The 17,012-nt window shown below is 42.9% G+C and overlaps 1 protein-coding gene across 1 annotated transcript in view; it reads right to left on the reverse strand.

Annotated features, from left to right (window-relative positions):
* Positions 1 to 17,012, reverse strand: part of MAP4 (microtubule associated protein 4) — a 172,719-nt gene that overhangs the window by 15,246 nt on the left and 140,461 nt on the right.

A 17,012-nucleotide genomic window follows, 5' to 3' on the forward strand; every position in this document is an offset into this window, starting at 1 on the left:
CTGTCACCTAAATACTAACTCCAGGAGCACACAGGGAACAAAAGCCTCTTCTACTAGAGTTTGTCTCTAGAAAAAAAGGTTGCTGATAGATGAGGTAAGAGCCAGATGATCAGCTAATGTCCTTTCCTTACTTCCTTTCCCTGTAAAGCACCACTCTATGGGGGATGTGAGATTAACATGATCCAGTTCTCACAGTGACCCAGATTTCGAACAAGGCTGAGGAGACCCACAAAATCAGACCCAGAAAGACCCAGAAATAAAACCTACCATTTAAAGCTATGTCCAGGAGAGCCTCTGTGGGGAGGCCTCTCCAGATTTCAAAAGGACATCTGAAGAATTAAACTACCATGAAATTTATAAGCAAGTTCTAGGGAAGACTTTCTAACTAGCACAAAATCCAGAAACCACAAATGGTAATCGAAGAAAAATTTTCAAAATTTTAGTGACTAAAAATAAGAAAAGTCAAAAGGAAAGTGATAATGAGCAAAAAAAATAAAAACTTCATACCAAAGACAATTTATCATATAAATTACTCCTATAATAATGCATGTAAAAGCCAACAATTCACTAGAAAAATGTCCTAAAGCATATGGACACAGAGGTAAGGGAGACAGCTCAAAGGGCTTTGCACAAAGAAGTCTCGGGTTCAATGTCCAGTTCTATCAGTGGTAGAAGTGGGCATCTAAGTGATCCCTGAGGATCATTTCTGATGGTGCTTGGAGGACCATATGGGATGCTGGAGATTGAACCTGGGTTGGTCAAGTGCAAGGCAAACGACCTACCTGCTGTACTATCACTTCTGCTCCTCACACCCAGCATTGTTAATGGGACCATGAGATGCTGGGATGAGGCCCTGTCTCCTGCAATGCAGGTGCTTGGCCCTTTAAGCTACCTTTCCTGTTCCCTATCTTTTTGATGCCAGCAGTAATAATATTCCCATTCTGTTATTGATGATCGGTATCTTCTCTCCTTTTATCCTTGTTTTCTTAAATGTTTATCCATATTTTAGCTGATTCTAAGATTAAGTTTTTAGGGGCTGGAGAGGTAATACATAGGTTAAGGTGCTTAACCTGAACGCAATCAACCCTGATTCAATTCCAGGCACTGCACATGGTTCCATGTGCACACCAGGAATGACCCTTGAGAATGGAGCCAGGAATAGCCATAAGCATCGCTGGGTGCTGCTGTGCCCACCCCTCTCCCGAAAACCAGATTTTGGTTTAAACGGTTTCGGTTTGTTTACAATTCATTTGCATGTCTTTTTCTAGCTCTTCATATAGCAACTTAGATTATTATTACTGTTCTGTTTTATTTGGGGGGGGGTATACCTACACTGCTCAGGCACCACTGCTCATTACTCAGCGGGGGAACTACGCAGTTCGGGGGACTGAGCCCAAGTCTCCTGCATGCAAAGTATGCACTCAGTCCTTGAGATATCTCTCTAGGCTGCAGTTTGGAATATTGGCCTGAAATTTTTTTCTTTTCCGTCTGATTTTGGTTTTTCAATTTAGGCTTCATAGGCTGGAGACAGAGTTCTTCAGGTAAAGCACATACAGGAGGCCCAGCATTGTAAAATCCCCAAGCACTGTCAGGAACAAATTTCTGAATAAACAACGGAGTGTCCCCAAACATGGTCAGGCACAGGCCCCCCCTCCAGAAAAAAAAGTAAATTTTGGCAAAATGATTTACATCAATGTTAATATTTTTGGTTTTTTGGGGTTTTTTTTGGCCACAGGTATTCAGGGTTTACCCCTAGCTCTGTGCTGACGGACCACTCCTGGCAATGCTGGGGGAACCATATGCAGATTCAGGGATCAAACGTGAGTCGTATGCACACAAAGCAAGCACCTTACCTGCTGTACTATCACTGTTCCACCAGTGTTAATGTTAATGCTACAATGACACTGTACCACATTTAGCACCTGAGTATCAATGCTCTCCAACCACTGTCTCTAGCTCCCTTCTCATCAGCCTTTTCTACTCTAAGCAAAGCAGTGCTATAAATTCCCCTCAGCACAGCTGTAGGTGTATTCCATAAAACAGGATATACCATATTTTCACTTTCATTCAATTCCCTTGAGAACATCCGCTTTAACTCATGGAATATTTAGAAGTATATGGCACAATTTCAAAGCACATGAATATTTTCTTAAGTTTTTCAGTTACTGGTTTATAATTTGATTCCATTACAGCCACAAATATGCTGTATGGTTTTTATCTTTTTTCTTTTCGGATCTCTCCCAGCGATGCACAGGGGTTACTCCTGACTCTACACTCAGAATTACTCCTGGTGGTGCTGGGGGACCATATTGGATGCTGGGATTCGAATCTGGGTCGGCCGCGTGCAAGGCAAACGCCCTACGTGCTGTCCTATCGTTCCAGCCCCTATATGGTTTTAATCTTTAAAAAAAAAATTTCAGGGGCTGGAGGGATAGCACAGTGGGTAGGGCATTTGCTTTTGCATGTGGCCGACCCGGGTTTGATCCCCAGCATCCCGTATGGTCCCCCGAACACTGCCAGGATAATTCCTGAGTGCAGTGCCAGGAGGAACCCCTGGAGCATCACCGGGTGTGACACGCCCCCCCCAAAAAAAATTTCAGTCACTATTTCACAGTTCAGCCTCACGTTCTTTCTCATTTCTTTGTATCCTGATGATACAAATATTAATTTTTTGTAACTGTTCACGGTCTGTCTCTATACATTATTTTGTTCCATCTATTTAACAATTTTTTATTTAGTCACCAATGAAATGATAAAGTTACTCATTACTGGGTTTCAGGCATACAATATTTTGTCATCAATCCCATCACCAGTGTCCACTTCCCTCCACCAATGGCCCCCATTTGCCTTCCACCCCCGTCTATTTTAATCTGTTGTTCAGACTGAATAAATTCTATTCAATTTCTACTGATCTGTTCTCAAGTTTGATGTCTCTGTTCTCTGACATCTCTCATCTACTACTGGGCTTGGGATTTTTTTGTTTTTCTTTTGGTTTTTGGGTCACACCTGGCAATGCTCAGGGCTTACACCTGGCTCTGAATTCAAGGGATCACTCCTGGTGATGCTCAGGGGAACCATGTAGGGTGCCATATGCAAGGAAAGCGCCCTCCCAGCTGGATAGTCACTGCTTCGGGAGGGACGGCTGAAAGTCCCAGAGCGGCTGGTGCTGTCACTTAGCAGGGGGTAGAAGAATCATCTTGCTGCCAGTGTAGGAGATCAGGTGTGCAGATGTGAGTGAAAAGAGAATTCTCTTGATGACACTTGAGAAACAGGGCTCACGACTAAGTCTTCTTCACTCCTGGTTTTTGGCAAAAGCAAGCTGTCTTTTCCTTTTGTTCTTTTCTTTCCCTTCCTTTCTTTTTACTGATTGTCTATGTTAGTGGTGGGTGGCAGGCATTCTCGAGTGTTCTTAGTGGGAGACGAAATGAAAGGAATGCGCTGCACTTCTTTCCTAAATTCGTGAGATCCTGACCTGGCCCACCTTCTCCTTTCCACCTTTTGGAACCCTGCTATGACTGTCTCTTGAGTTCTTTCCAGAGTATTTAACTATTACAGGACAAGGGTAGGAAAAAGGTGAATCAGTGTCACCTTGTCTAGGTAGATTTTTCTAATAGGACTCTAAATATTTTGATATTTCAAATCATATGTAGTATTAGTCAAAAATATATTTTTTTTCCTGGCCATCCTCCGTGGCACTGGTTGGCAGGGGCTATTCCCCGAACAGTGCTCAGGGGGTCATGCTGAACCACAGAGGGAATCCGAAACTCCTCCACGGAGATCATGTGCTTAGCATGACCTGGACTCCCAAGATAGAATTGTTTTGCTTTAAAAATGTGAGAAAAGGGGTGCAGAGCGATAGTATAGTGGGTAGGGTGTTTGCCTTAATATGGCCTACCTAGGTTCGATACCCAGCACCTATGTGGTCCCGCAAGCACCGCCAGGTGTCATCCCTAAGCACAGATTCAGAAGTCTTGGGCACAGCTGGGAGTGACATTTACCTTGCATGTGCCTGACCTGGGTTCAATTCCTGGCACCACCTATGGATCCCAGAACACTGCCAGGAGTCATCCCTGAGCACAGAGCCAGGAGCAAGCCCTGAACAATGCAGGATATGGACCAAAAACAAAATAAGAACAATAGCAACAACAAAAACAAAAAGAACTGAGAAGAAAAACCTAATGTAAGATTGGTTAACACACACACACACACACACACACACACACACACACACACACACACACACATATATATTTTGCTTTTTGGGTCACACCTGGCGATGCACAGGGGTTACTCCTGGCTCTGCACTCAGGAATTACCCCTGGCGGTGCTCAGGGGACGATATGGGATGCTGGGAATCGAACCCGGGTTGGCCGCGTGCAAAGCAAACGCCCTACCTGCTGTGCTATCGCTCCAGCCCCAAACACCTATATTTTTAAAGCAAGCTGAAGGAACATTTTACCTTGTAATTTGTTTCCATGGTCCTAGATCATTATGAACATTTTCAACAAGACAGGACTTTTTGGTAACATAAACACTTTGTGAATCATATCAATGCCAATGATAAAAGCATGCAGGATCTCAACTTATTCATAGCATGCTTCCCAGTGAAAAGGCAGAAGCTGCTCTCTCCTTATGAGACAATGGTGCTTCTCGCCACCAACTACCTCCGTCCTCTCAGGGCTGCATGCCAGCTAACTGCTAGAAGCCATCGTATAAATGTTCCCCCCCTCCAGTTTCATAAAACAATGTACAAAACGGAACTCATAGCTGATCCCCAAAACTGCCTTCTTCTGTTGGATCTTTTCTATTGTTTGTGCTTAGACCTGCTGGGAAAACCAGGCTTCAAACCGCAGTACCACCACTGACTTCCCCCCCCCCCCTCCTCCTCCCTCTTTCTTCTATCCAACCCTCCTCTCTCAGTTCTATTTCCCTCTTCTGCATCCATGGAATTTCATCTCCTGCTACCTGAATCAAACTTTGTTAAAAGTATTTTTTTTTCTTTTTTCTTTTTTGCCTTCAATCCTCTTGTCTTCCAGTTCACCTTATCTACTGAGAACAGGAAAGTCTTCCCAAAGCATATTTTTCTCTTTCTTCATTTGGAGGGTGACGGGGCTTCCAAGCTGTAGTTCAAGGGGGCCCACTCCTTGCAGATTCTTAGCCACAACTTATCACAGTAAGCAGTCACCAGGTCTGTTAATGTTTAAATATTGCAGTGATTCCTGAGCCAGAGCCAGGAGTATGCCCCAAGCACTGCTAGGAGCTTTTACTTGGGGGGTGAGATGGGGGGTGGGGGAGGAGAACTGGGCAGGAGGTATGCCTTGCAGTCATAAAGCCATAAATAAGCTTAATCCTATGACCCACCCCACAAGCCAAGGATGAGCACCATGATACTGCAATTTGTGATGAACTAACTGTACAAGTATTATAACCAAGTGTGTGACCCCCCCCATTCACCCCATTATCACAAGGGGAAGGGGAAAGGGAAAAAAAAAACTAAACATATAAGAGAGATCTAAACCTTGTTGTTTCCAAAAAAATGTTCTAGGTTGGTTTTTTGTTTTGGGGACATACCTGGTTATGTACAGGGGTTACTCCTCGCTCTGTGCTCAAGATTTATTCCTGGCAGGCTTGGGGGACCATATGGGATGCTGTGGATTGAACCTGGTCGGCTGCATGTAAGGGAAGCACCCTATCTGCTGTTATCTCTCCAGTCCCTCAATTTTTTTTTTCTTTTTTGGGTCCTACCCAGTGATGTACAGGGGTTACTCCTGGCTCTGCACTCAGGAATTACTCCTGGCAGTGATCAGGGGACGATATGAGATGCTGGCAATCAAACCCAGGTTGGCCGTGTGCAAGGCAAACGCCCTACCTGCTGTGCTATCACTCCAGACCCCCTCAAAAATTTTCTCCCACTATTTCATGACACATTTGAACAACTGGCTTTGGCTAAATTGGCTGATCTTTACTCTTCACCTGAGAAGCATCGATGGTGAACTGAAGTGGGCAGGTCTAAAATGCTTGAGATTACAAAGAGGCTATGGTACCTGGTACAGGATGGACTAATCCAAACTGAGATAGTACATTTATTCAGTGTTTTTCTAAAAGCAAGCAAGCAACCTGAAATAAAATAGCATAAAGCAGGGTTGGAGAGGTAGTATAGTGGTAAGGTGCTTGCTGTGCATGTAAGTTGAGCCTGGTGTGACCCCTAGCACCACATAGAGTCCCCTAACTACTGCCAGGAATGATCCCTGAGCACCACTGGGTGTGCCCCCAAGACAAAACAATAAAAGTAGCATAAAGCACAGGCCAGAAAAGCCTCATAAACTGAGTGTATGAGGAGTGAGTTTGATATTCAACACTGCATGGTTCCCCAAGCACCAGAGGGAGTGATCCCAGAGCACAGAGTCAAATGTAGCCCTGGGCATTTCCAAGTGTGGACCAAAACCAAAACCAGAACAAACAAAAAAGCATAAGGCAGGGCAGAGAGCCCAAACCATGGCAATACAATGTCCTTTGCAGAACAAAATTACAAAGGAAACAAAATGAAAAACCTTTCCAGAGCAGGGAACGGAACAGAACAGATCACATGATGCGGGAGAGCAGAGCGCCTCAGACACACACAATGGCTAACAGCCGGACACCTCCTGAGACTCTTGAACATACTATTAATACTTAAAATAAATGCTTGTTTTTTATTCCTTGTAAGCAAATAACCCTTAACAAATGTTTATAATCCCTCAAATGTGCCACTCCAAGCTCACTAACACGCTCCAAGCCTCACACCTGTATTTATATGAGTCCTTCTCTTGAGAGGCCTTTCCCTTCACTGCTAGGCACCAAAGGCTTCCAAGCTTACCTCCTCCAGGTTTCTGATTTTCCTCTCACCCTCTCTCTACCCCAATTAGATATGAAGTTGCTGGAGGATAATGAAAATACTCAGTACCATACAGTGATGGGGCATGGTGAGTCTTTTCAATAGCTGATTTTTACAGTTTTATCTACATAGCGTTTTGAGTCGGCGTTAAATGTGTATCAGGTGAATGGATAGATTAGTGAAGCCTGTCAGTCATTTGAAAAGTATTTTTGCCAATCAGCATGAACTTTTAGTTAGCATGAACCTGGAAGAACTGGTTTTGAAATAAATTAAAATCTTACCATCTAGAAGGTACATGACACAGAACTGGGTTATCTGGTGATAAAAATATGACAGAATCCTGTCCATAGGAAGCAACTATTGCCAGAGTGGCACACAGAACACCTGAGTTTTTTTTATCTTGAAGTCAAAAATCAGAGGAACTATGAGGCCTCTTTGCCCATCTCATAAAAAAACAACCTGCCAGCCTTCTAGGTCCTGTTCCACTAATCTCTCTTTTAGAAAATACAACTTCTACTAATTTAAAGAGAATAAAGATTTTCATTAAAAAGTGTCAAGAAAAAAATTATCAGAGATAACATTTTACAGAAAAGGTTGTTTTATTTTTACAAACAAAACATGTTTTTAAATCCTCATTAACAAGCTTGTGAATCATGGTCCTTTGTGTTCAAAGTGGATTCTGAGGAAAATAAGCTTTTTTAGAGCTCCAACAATAGGACCCATGGGGAAGTGGGGGATGGCAAAGAGAAGAAAGGGCCAGGAAAAAAGACATAGAAGGCAGCCACAGAGACCTCAACATTCAGTTTTTTATTAAATGCAAGTCTTTCCTTCCCTCTCTTATACTTTCCTCCCCATTTCTTCACAAATCCTCCCAAATAAAGAGAGAAAACTAGAAGCAAGATTGGGTCAAGCATGAAAAAACAGGAAAATAATGATTAAACGCCCAAATTTAAAAGGCTCTTTGTCTGGTAGAACAAAAGTAAAACATTCTCTAAAGCAAATCGGGAAACAAAACTTGCACCCAGATGCTGCTACTTAATGAGAGAAGGGTACTGCTGATAAATCCATTGTATCTACACAGTGACAGATTTTTCAAGCAAGGAAATCAAGCAGTTACGATTGGATGATTTAGGGCTCAGGAGTCATTTGGTTCAAACCAACAGAGTTGAGGGGTGGGAGGATGGGGGATGGGTGGGCAGGAAGATAGGTGGTTAAGAGGATCAATTTTGCATGCCCACCACCCTCTAACCTTGCGCACACACACATAGTGCCCCCAAATCAAACGACCTCCTGTCACGCCAGCAGATGTTGAGGCTAACCCAGTTAGACTCTCTTGGATCACTTTCTCCTCCCTCCCTGCAACCTTGCACTGCTATGGAATTAAGCTTTCCCCAGGCAGTCACAGACGCCAGCAACCTAATGCTCCTGCATTAGTAATCTGTCGCTTTGGTTCCTTCCTTGCTGTCTGCTTGCTCCCTATGGAGGCAAAATTTAGAAACATACCGTCACGTGGGGGCTCTTCACACAGGAACGATGGAGCGCTCTGGGTTGCAGTGACCTCAATTTCTTTCTTTACTGCCAGAGTCTTCTGTTCTGGCTGATTCTCACCTCCCTGGCAGACCTGGGAGCACGAATCTGCTCTTGTTTCACTAATTTCTTTTCCTTTTTCTTTGCTGCTTACTTCAGGAATCTGCTCCAGTTTCTGCTGGAGACAGAGCCTAGCAGTATCCACTTCTTTCTTCTCAGAGTTGCTACTGCTGCTGCTGTTGAAATGAGTCGATTCTTTCTTGGCTCCTGGCTCTTTGCTGATGGAAGAAGGTATTTCATCAGTGGTCAGGATGGGCAGTGCTGCAGGGTTCAACTTGTAGCTGTCTGTTGGCTCCTCAGCCACTGTCATGGAGCGTTGTATGACAGAAGCCCCCAGTTTCCTGGGTGCAGGACTCGGCACTGAGCTTCTCAGGGGCAGTGGGCTAGAAGCAAGATCTTCTGGAATAGGGAGTTCAGGATACTTATCTGCGAGGTTGACAGCTGGGGGAACTGAGAGGTGAGAACATTCAGAAAGGGCCCGGCGCATGGCCTTTTTCTGCTGGGGGATTTTGTCAAGCAAAGCCCCATCCTCTGTAGAGCTCAATTTCTCCAACTCCTCTGGGTCTCTGATCGGAGTGCCGGCATTCACACATTCCTGGGTGAACTCCACCATAGTGATGGGTGGAATGGCAGTGGGTGAACGCTCAGAAGTCGGGGCTGGGTGGGCTACAGCCACCGGAGGCAAGGACTCACATTCAATCTGCTCAGGGTTATTCACCACCCCAGTCACCCGGCAGCTAGGGGGGATGCCATTCTCTTTCTCTGGTGATGCTTCCCTAAAGCCTTGAGGGCCTTGAGCCACTGGATGAAAGTTGGGGTTCCAAACACTGGTTTCTTGCTCCTTAACATATCCAGTGGGGAAGTCGGCAGCCCCAGGGAAATTCAGATCTGGCTGGCTCTTGGATTCTGGCCCATTCTTCCCCTGAACTGTAGAGGCTTTGTTTTTGTCTGGCCCCTCTCTGGGTCCCAGGTGGAATTCAGCTGCCTTCTGGTGTACTGAGTTCCCCTCTGAGGGACAGCAGCTTTCTGAAATCACATACCTGCTCTCAAGGTGACCTGGGGCTGCTTGATAGTCCTTGTCCTGCACTTCAATGCTGAGTTCTTTGTCTAGCTTCCCCTCAAAGAAGCAGAGCTTATTCTGCTCCAGGAAGCTGGCATTCTTCACAAGCCCGTCTTTCAGCTTTCCGTCCATGCTGACATTCAGTCCGATTTCATTCAGTCTGCCCTCTGTTCTCTGCCACTCAAATCCAGCTTGGCTGATTTCTTTTGGAGAATCCATTCGGCACTCGGCGGGCTGGCCCTTACAGAGCTGGCTGTAAGCGGCAGTGCAAGAGGCTGACTGCTTGTCTGAGAGCGACATCGTCTCTCCGACTGCTCCCCCCCTCTCGCTCTGCTCCTGGAGCTCTAACACCACCTACAATTGCACGGAGCTCGCAGTGACATCACACCAAGTCCCCAGTATTCACAACAAAACCTTTTCCCCCAAAGCTCCTCTTTGCTCAAGTAGTTTGGTGCTAAATGTATTTAATAGTGTGAAAGAAAGGAAGAAAAAAGGATGAGTGGCAGAGCGAGAGAGAAAGAGAAAGAGAAAGAAAGGAAGGAACCTCCTACTTGCTGCACAAATGCTCTGGTTAAACCGAAAGTGCAATTTCCTGTTAACTAGCACTCTGTTTAGATCTGCAATTTAAAACACCGTACGGTGCCAATCTGGATGCTGAGGATAGTAATTATCCCTGCTCTTACTGATATAGATACACGTATACCCACACATTCACTTATCTGACACTATCCCCACACTTCCATATTCACCCACTCAAAACACTGTTTTAAAAATAAGATTCATTTGCCAAGCCCTGACTATAACCTTTAAAGAACAATTCCAGAAAATTGCCCAAATTTTCACTTAAAAAAATAAAAAGCTTAATATCAAAATTGTAGGCATTTCCTTCTCAAAGTGGAAGAGTGGGTTTGCTGTCATAACAGCTTATCAAATTCACTTTAAAACCGACTTGAGTGGAGTCCCCAAAGCCCAGCAAAAGCTTCACCTGGAGCTCTGCATTGTGGGAGCATTTTACCAAGAGTTTAAAGACGGCAAAATTTTGGAAACATGACCCATATAGAAGACTTCTGGGTGACAACACAGCCCTTTACTTTTACTCCTGTCTTGGGTTCTCCTAGCTCTCCCTGCTGCACCTGCCCTGAGCTTCCTAGTCCGAGTGAGAGCTAAGGGGCCATGTGAACAAACTGGGACAGTTCATCCTCCGATCTCCAGAATGTAGGAACTCTGGTAGTCTGGCTTAGAGAGTCCAATGCCTATTTACTAACTCAGCATGGTCTTTTGTCGCCCTGTCCTCAGCTTACAAACTGAGTATCTGAAGTGTGTAAGAATATATTTGAGGGATCTATTTTTTAAAATGCTTGGAGAAAAAAGTTACATTGAAAAAATAGGCCATATGCTTACTTGAACAAAGCTGTTGTTGCCTCACATGTAAGAGACTATCATGTACTAGCACAGGATTCTGTGAAATATTCTATTAAGAATACATGAGATGTCTTTTCTAAGATGAAGAAAAGACAGGTGGGATTTTAAAAAGCCATCTGCCATCAAGTGCAATGATCTGATTACATTTTTCAAATAATCTTTTAGATAGAAAGTGAACACTATGATTATTCCATCTTTGGCATATAACATTTGAAGAACCCAATCCAGAAAGATTCCTTAACTGGAGTTGTGTCCTCAAACGTTCACCTTCTCTACTCACATAATATACTGGTCTCCAACAAGAGCACAGAACCAACCTTCCATGCCTTTTGTGCTAACTTGAGACCTAGTTCACGGTTATGTTCATGGCCGGGAGGGCAATGTTGAAGTGTTGGAAAAATGTTTATGTCCATTAAACCTTTATTCTGAACATAAAATGAGGCTCATACACACCTCTCTTACCTCTAGATCTTAAGCAGTGCAGAGCAATAAATGTACAGGCATAATACAGGTTCACTGACAAGGAACCAGAGTCATCTTAGTCTAAGGCAAAGCTCTCACCCAGGAAAAAGTAATAGAATTTTCAATGAAAACTGGTGCTAGAAGGTCATGATAATTGGAAAAATTAAGAGGGAAGAAGTGGGTACGTGAGAAGTGATAATGAAATATAATGGCATCCTGACATTCCAACTTAAAAATACACACAACTGAGTAATGTAAGTATACAACCGATAATGAAAGTCATGAAAGTCTGCCACGGAGTTTATTACAATGCAGTTTTAACAAGTCAGAGGCAAAACTTAGAAATTAGGTGTCAACTCCACCATTCAAATTAGCTCCTCCCTCCACAAATACATCTATATGCACAGACATACACGGAGACTTCACTGCCTAGTAATTGTTTTATGCTGTATCTTATGGTGCTCAGTGTTGGAGATCAACTGGGGCAGGTCACAAGCAAGGCAAGTGCTTTAACCCCTGCGCTATCTCGCTATCTCTCTCTGGAACTCTGTACTTTGTTTCTTTTTTGCTTTTTCGGGTCACACCCGGTGATGCACAGTAATTCCTGGCTTTGCACTCAGGAATTACTCCTGGCGGTGCTCAGGGGACCATGTGGGATGCTGGGAATCAAACCTGGGTCGGCCGTGCAAGTCAAATGCTCTACCCACTGTACTACTGCTCCAGCCCCTGGAACGCTGATACATAACTTTGGTTTATGGAAAAAATATTTGGCTTTGGGGGAAAAAATGACAAAAAAAATGGCTTGGAGTTACTGCCAACTGCCAGGAGTAATTCCTGAGTGCAGAGCTAGAAGTAATCTCTGAGCATCGCCGGGTGTGACCCAAAAGGTAAAAAAACAAACAAACAAACAAAAAAAACTCTAATCACTATAAAGCAGATGGATTCCTTTTACACTAATTATTTAAATGGCCAGATCCTTCCCATCATTAAAGAAGAGAGGGAATTATTTGAAATGTCATAGGTATTATTATGTGTCACATTATTATGTGTCACGTCACAAAGTGGTTCCAAAGGCTCTTCTATCAATGAGTCTTTATAAAAGTCTCTAAGGATGCTTGATCAAAGCCTCTGAGGATGTTGCCTGTAGATCTCTGACCTCAGTAGATGCCAATGTTTCTGATTCAACTTGTGCTTTAAACCTAAGCTAGTATTCAACCTGTTTAGGCCCTTGGTTTTGACATGCACAACTGGTATCTCTGCATCCTTACCCATCTGTTACGAAGGCAATGAATCAACTTTCTACAATGACCAAATATTTCACAACCTCGAGGAAATAAATTATTGTAAATTATTATAATGATTCATGCTACTCAATTTTGCTATAGAAGCTGAACTTAAAGTTGTAAAATTGTTCTTTGGGTTTTCTCCACCCACCAAATTTTAGGGCCATACCTCAAAGTGCTCAGGGCTTAGTCCTGGCTCTGTGCTCAGGGATCACTTCTGATCACGGTCAGGAGACCATCTGCAGTGCCAGGGATTGAACCTGAGTTGGCTGCATACAAAGCAAGCACTTTTCGGGGGCTGGAGCAATAGCACAGCGGGTAGGGCGTTTGCCTTGCACGCAGCCGACCCAGGTTTGATTCCCAGCATCCCATATAGTCCCCTGAGCACCGCCACAAGTAATTCCTGAGTGCAGAGCGAGGAGTAACCTCTGTGCACTGCCAGGTGTGACCCAAAGAGCAACAAACAAACAAATAAAAAAAAGAAAGCAAGCACTTTACCCCTTGTACTAGCTCTCTGGCCCCAAGGTTGTAAAATTGAAGTCTAGTTTTTAATCTGAAAGAAAATGATCCTTCTGTTTATATATACATAAATATATGCAAAAATTTCAAAATTTCAAAACCATATTTTAATATATTTTAGGAACAATTTTTAGTACATGTCTAACTCAAGAAAATCATGATCCTCCCTGATTAACTTTCAAAAGTTGGGAAGCAAACAATGAAAAAACTGAATCCAGGTGACCCTAAAAAAATGAATCTGCAACCCTAAAAAATTAAAATCAGTATAGATGAAAAGTTCCAAGCACAATCTGAAAATTACAGACCTTTGCTCTTTTTTTGTTTGTTTTTGAGTCATAACTGGTATTGTTCAGGGATCAACTGAGTACTCTCTGGAGTGGTGGGAACTGAACCACGGGTAGGTGTATGGAAGGCAAGTCAGGTGTATTCAAAGCTCCAGTCCCTCACTTTTGTTCTTTTAATAATAATCTTAACCCTCCCAAAGACTACCTAAAAAGGTAAAAAGAAGAATTATCCAACTAAACTAGGAAGAAAAACACTCCTTGCTTCTCTAATTATCTCCATCAAAAAGTTCAAGATCCAGGCCAGATTGATAAGTACAGTGGGTAGGGAGTTTACCTAATAAGTGGCCGACCTGGGTTCAATCCCCAGGATACCCCAAGCACTGCCAGGAGTAATTGCTGAGTGCTGAGCATCACTGGGTGTGACCCAAAAAAGGAAAAAAAAAAAAGTTCAAGATTCTCTGCTTTGGAGGCACACAGGACTTCCAGGCCTTTATAAGAGCTTACCTTTTGTTCTTTCCCCCAATCTCACCTGAAAATATTTCATAATTCCCTTTGTTTCCCAAAGACTTGTGAATCACCCCAAAATATCTACCATTCTTCATATATTCCATGTATTATACCATTATGCCTCTAAGCAGTCTAATTGCCTAAAAGTTTTATGTTACTTTGCCCTTTAACTCTATAGCACTTCTACCTATTTTTTGTTCATCTGGGGGCCACACCTGGCTCCTGGCAGTGCTCAGGGTTTATTCCTGGTTCAGTGCTCTGGGATCACTCCCAGTGGGCTTGGGGGACCAAACGGGGTGCTGGAGATCGAACCTGGATCAGCCGTGTACAAGGCAAGCACCCTATCCTTTGTACTATCCCTCTGGATCCAAGTTTTAATAAATTTTTAACTAAAGTTTTTTTGCTATTTTCAGCTTTGAGACATGTACAATTTCCCAATGAACCCAGAGACTGACAGAGTAAGCAGGGGAGAAAGTAGTAATTTCACAAGTGGCACAATTAACAATAAGTATTAAAGGAATCGGTACTTCCCCATTTGTAAAATTGTAGCAAGTTCTAAGACTAACAATTTTTTTTTCATTTGCTGAACATATTTTATTTATGTATTATGCCTTGAAACTGTTAAGATTTGGGGTTTATAAATTACTTCATTTCACACCAAGAGTATTTTCTACCATAAACTGACATTCCCAGCTGCTAAAAGAGAGTTGATGGACTCAAGCAAAGTAAAGAAATAGAAAAGAAGCCAGATAAAAAGGAGAAAGCACGCTCTCTCAGTATCAAAGGAAAGGGCTGATAGTGAGCTGTGATGAAGCCACTCAAACAGTAACATACCAAGTGCGCCACTACTGGTTTCTAGACCCAAAAATGTGACACAACCATATATACCAAATTTCAAAAGAGGACTTGAAAACTAGCTTTTTCCTTCATAAAACGAAGTTCCATACTAAGACTTCCTAAAGTATCTCAATCTACACACTACAGAACATGCAAAACACACTTAGAAACCTCTTTAAGATTTCCCTAGGGGCTAGAGTGATAGTACAGGGTTTAAGGCCTTGCATGTGGCTGACCCTGGATCCCCAGCACAGAGAACCACCAGGAACACAGAGCCCAGAGCACAATTTGTGTGGCCCACCCTAAAACAAAACAAACCAACAACAAGTTTCCCAGAACTTGAGAGTGACAAGAAACAGGAGTACAAAATAGGTATAAGAGACTTCAGCACCATATCAACATTCTCAATTTTCAAAGAGGGTAAGACTCAGGGCCAGACAGACAGTACATGCCCCGTATCCATAGGTCCAGGTTTAATCCTATGGTAGCCAAGTACCTACTACCAGATGCAACCAGGAAGCAAAAATAAATAAATAAACAAACAAACAAAACAAAAATATCCAAAGAGGATAAGACTAACAAAAGATAATTTATTTCATTCAAAAAACAGGAAGAGAGTTCAAAGAGATAGTAAAGGGGGTAAGGCTTGGCACGTGACCAATCCAGGTGTGATCCCCTGAACACCGCCAGGAGTAACCACTCAGCACCAACAGATATGGTCCCTCCCCCCAAAAACAAGAAAAAAAAAGAGGATGTACATGATTATACATGTACACAGTATATGTATATATGTTATATATAGCAAATATATACATTATATATGTATATATACATATATAATGTTCACAGAATGAAATGCTAGTCAAACCGAGTCTCCTCACAAATTAGCCTCTGAATAGAGGAAAAGAGATCTCCCTGACCTAAGTTAGCCTCTAATTCACAATTTACATTATATTCTCACGTGTCATCCTATTGTCAGCTAGAAGAATGGTTCAGTTTGTGCCAAGATAATGGAATATAAAATATAATATTGACTAACATTTCCTGGTTTTGCTTTGGGGCTGAACCTAAATGTGCTCCTGGTTGTTGTGCTCGGGCATGGCTCCCAGGAGTGCTTAGGGGTCATGTGGTATGAGGATGAAACCTGGGGCTCCTAAATACAAAGGACATATTCTAGTTCTTTGAGCTGTCACTGTCTCCCTGGCCCTTATATTTTCTTTTTTTAAGAATATCAAACTTCTGGAAGGTTACTTTGAGCAAAGAATGAAGAAAGCAAGGGCCTTAATAAAAAAGACAGGGCCAGAGAGATAATACTAGTTAAAGGCACTTGCCTTGTATGTTCCCTGGTTCAATCACCGGCATCATTTATGGTCCCAAAGCACCATCAGGAGTGAACCCTGAGCAGAGAGCCAGGAGTGAGCTGTGAGCACTGCCAAATGTGGTCCAAAACCAAGAGGAATAATGAAATATATACATGTGGGATGGGGAATATAACTCAGCAACAGATCACTTAACCTTGCCCCCGCACCCCTCCAAAAACACAAAAAACTCCGAAACTGTACAGATATACTAGTGTGAAATTATATATACATATGTATATATGTATGTATATATGAATATAACTTATGCACCTTATTTCCAACAGTCAAAAACTGGAAAATGTTAGGGGAGATAGCTCAAGGTACTAAAGCACATTACTTTGTATGCAAGAGCCCCAGGTTCAAGCCCCAGAACTTCCTGGTCCCCAAAGCACCTAACCCTCCCGCCCCTAGCCTTCCCACCAATACATATCTATTCAAGAAGATTGAATGCGCTTTCGACTGACTTGTAAAGATCTCTAAACTGATTGTTAAGTTTACAAAAAAAAAACCCAGTTCAGTATACACAACATACCTTACTTTTTTTTTTTTTTTTGCTTTTTGGGTCACACCCAGTGATGCACAGGGGTTACTCCTGGCTCTACACTCAGGAATTACCCCTGGCAGTGCTGGGCGACCATATGGAATGCTGGGAATCAAACCCAGGTCGGCCGCGTGCAAGGCAAACGCCCTACCCACTGTGCTATCACTCCAGCCCCCTACCTTACATCTTTAAATGCAGGAACTAAGTCATTGCTTCTTTATACACAAATTGTGAGAAAGGATGTTTAAGACTCTGTAATGTTTTTAGAAGAAAAA

Source organism: Sorex araneus, chromosome 4, assembly GCF_027595985.1.
Source record: "Sorex araneus isolate mSorAra2 chromosome 4, mSorAra2.pri, whole genome shotgun sequence".
In the NCBI taxonomy this organism is placed as follows: Eukaryota; Metazoa; Chordata; class Mammalia; order Eulipotyphla; family Soricidae; genus Sorex; species Sorex araneus.